General features: G+C 43.1%; 1 non-coding gene across 1 annotated transcript; it reads left to right on the top strand.

Annotated features, from left to right (window-relative positions):
• The first annotated feature begins 296 nt into the window (after positions 1-296).
• Positions 297-368, top strand: TRNAP-GGG (transfer RNA proline (anticodon GGG)). Its single transcript has one exon. It is a non-coding gene; the product is annotated as a tRNA-Pro (tRNA).
• Positions 369-2,881: the final 2,513 nt, after the last annotated feature.

Here is a 2,881-nt window from a genome sequence, read left to right as displayed (position 1 = left end):
TGAGACCCTGGAGAGCCATGAATGGGGCTGTGGCTCAGTGGTAGAGCATCTGCTTGGAAGCAGAAGGTCCCAGGTTCAATCCCTGGCATCTCCAACTAAAAAGGGTCCAGGCAAATAGGTGTGAAAAACCTCAGCTTGAGACCCTGGAGAGCCATGAATGGGGCTGTGGCTCAGTGGTAGAGCATCTGCTTGGGAAGCAGAAGGTCCCAGGTTCAATCCCCGGCATCTCCAACTAAAAAGGGTCCAGGCAAGGAGGCGAGAAAAGCCTCCGCTTGAGACCCTGGAGAGCCATGAATGGGGCTGTGGCTCAGTGGTAGAGCATCTGCTTGGGAAGCAGAAGGTCCCAGGTTCAATCCCTGGCATCTCCAATAAAAAGGGTCCAGGCAAATAGGTGTGAAAAACCTCAGCTTGAGACCCTGGAGAGCCGCCGCCAGTCTGAGAAGACAATACTGACTTTGATGGACCGAGGGTCTGATTTGGTATAAGGCAGCTTCATATAGGGGAGGGACGGTGGCTTAGTGGTAGAGCATCTGGTTGGGAAGCAGAAGGTCCCAGGTTCAATCCCTGGCATCTCCAAAAAAGGGTCCAGGCAAATAGGTGTGAAAAACCTCCGCTTGAGACCCTGGAGAGCCACTGCCAGTCTGAGAAGACAATACTGACTTTGATGGACTAAGGGTCTGATTCAGTATAAGGCAGCTTCATATGTTCAAAAGTCCAGTAGTATCTTAAGGACTAACAAAATTTGTGGCAGAGTATGAGCTTTCATGAGTCACTTCTTCAGAGCAGTGACTCAGGAAAGCTCCTCTCCCTGCCACAAATTGTGTTAGTCTTTCAGGTGCTCCAGGGCTCTGGTTTCTTTTCTGCTGCTACAGACAGACTAACATGGTGACTCATCTTGATCTATCTGCATTAAATATATAATCTTCCATCTCTGTCAATGATTAGTGTCGTTTCACTGGGAAATGATACCAAATGAGGTGAGACGCTGGGAGAGAGACTTTGGGGGATTACTTCACAAGGATATTTGGGAGGCGATCTGGAGAGCAAAACCATTAACTAGGAGATATCAGTGTTTGAGAAAATGCATCCACCGTGCTATGTAAATGGCATCTTTCTTCAAACAGGCTGAGAGAGTATTCAACAAATAAAAGAGAGGATGTGAGAGGAAAGGTGCTTGTTCACCATGTTTGGTTTGAATTGCCATAAGGCAAGAAGATTTGGGATTAAAATCTTCTATGTAAGGAGGAGAAGTGATTTGGAGAAAAGCAGGGAAGGAAGGAAGGAAGGAAGGAAGGAAGGAAGGAAGGAAGGAAGGAAGGAAGGAAGGAAGGAAGGAAACAAAAAAAATGTTCCTCTAAATTATGCACATGAAATTCAGAGTCTTCCAATTATGACTGAATTTATTTCCACTTTGCTGGTGACCATCAAGCTACAGGCTGATTTCCGTCCTTACTGGGAAGAAAGGTGGGGTAGAAATTGATAAATTCCTAAATAAACAAAGGACAAAACACTTGGGGGGGGGAGATTAAAATCCCCATCCATCCAGAAATGGCTTAGCAAAATATAAAGTCATTTAATAATCAGATAGCAGCACAGACCAAAAATAACAACCCACCCAAAATGCTTCTTAGAAAAACTGAATCCTTTTTTATTATATACTGAAAACAATCTAAACTTTAAAAACGCGTTGACACTTCCTACATTCATTTCCATATACTAAAATCTGTTAATTTTCACAGCTTTAAAGATAATTCTGCAAGAATTCCCCGATGTCCTATATCATCCTCATGATTACAAATTTATGTATCACTAATATCTATGCACATTTATTTGGTGACGTTAGCATTATTAATTTGTCGGCTTCTCCTTGCAGTCACTTTTGCATTAGAGCTGTTCATCTGAAAACAGAAGGTTTTTTAAGCATTGAAAAAAAACAACCCAGGATTATTAGGTTCCTGAGGCACTAAACAGTAAGCCACTTTGAGTCTTCATGAAATATATGGCATAAATTAAGTAAATACACAAAAATCTATTTGGTCAAGAAGAATGACACTTACCCTGAGCCGCACTAGACCTGTTCACATTACAGTTAATGCACAGACATCCTCCATGTATGGGCATACATCTGTTTGTAAGAAAGAGACAACATGTATTTCTTTTACAAATGGAATTGTGAACCAGCATCTTGATACATCTGGGGTCTCAAGCATACGTTCAGCGGTACATGTGTTGAACATAATATGAAAATTACTCTGCACACATATGAAGAAAAATCAAGTGTACCCTATACACAGATTGTATATGCGTTCACTGTGAGCCAGGGCAACTGGTGTCAATTAATTATATCATGTTTGAACATAAGAACATATGAAGCTGCCTTATACTGAATCAAACCCTCAGTCCATCAAAGTCAGTATTGTCTACTCAGACTAGCAGCAGCTCTCCATGGTCTCAAGCTGAGGTTTTTCACGCCTATTTGCCTGGACCCTTTTTAGTTGGAGATGCCAGGGATTGAACCTAGGACCTTCAGCTTACCAAGCAGATGCTCTACCACTGAGCCACCATCCCTCTCTAGAGCCACATGTGTCTCCCGAGCCACAGTTTGGTCATCCCTGGCCTAGTCCTTTTAACGGGCAAAGCCAGGGATTGAACCTGGGACCTTTTGCATGCTAAGCAGACACTCTCCCCGTGAGCCACCTACTTGTAAAATGCCAAGTCACAGCTGAACAAAGCAGTAGACAAGTGCACCTTTTAAGACCAACTAAGTTTTACTTACATTCTAAATAAAACTTAGTTGTCTACTGCTTTGTTCTATTGCTTCAGAGCAACACGGCTGCCTACTGGGATCTAAGTCACAGCTGACTTATGGTGACCCCCACAG

The sequence above is a fragment of the Heteronotia binoei genome, chromosome 19 (genome assembly GCF_032191835.1).
Source record: "Heteronotia binoei isolate CCM8104 ecotype False Entrance Well chromosome 19, APGP_CSIRO_Hbin_v1, whole genome shotgun sequence".
Lineage (NCBI taxonomy): Eukaryota > Metazoa > Chordata > Lepidosauria > Squamata > Gekkonidae > Heteronotia > Heteronotia binoei.
Note: the sequence above shows the minus strand (reverse complement) of the source record. Positions and strands in the feature narration are given on the sequence as shown.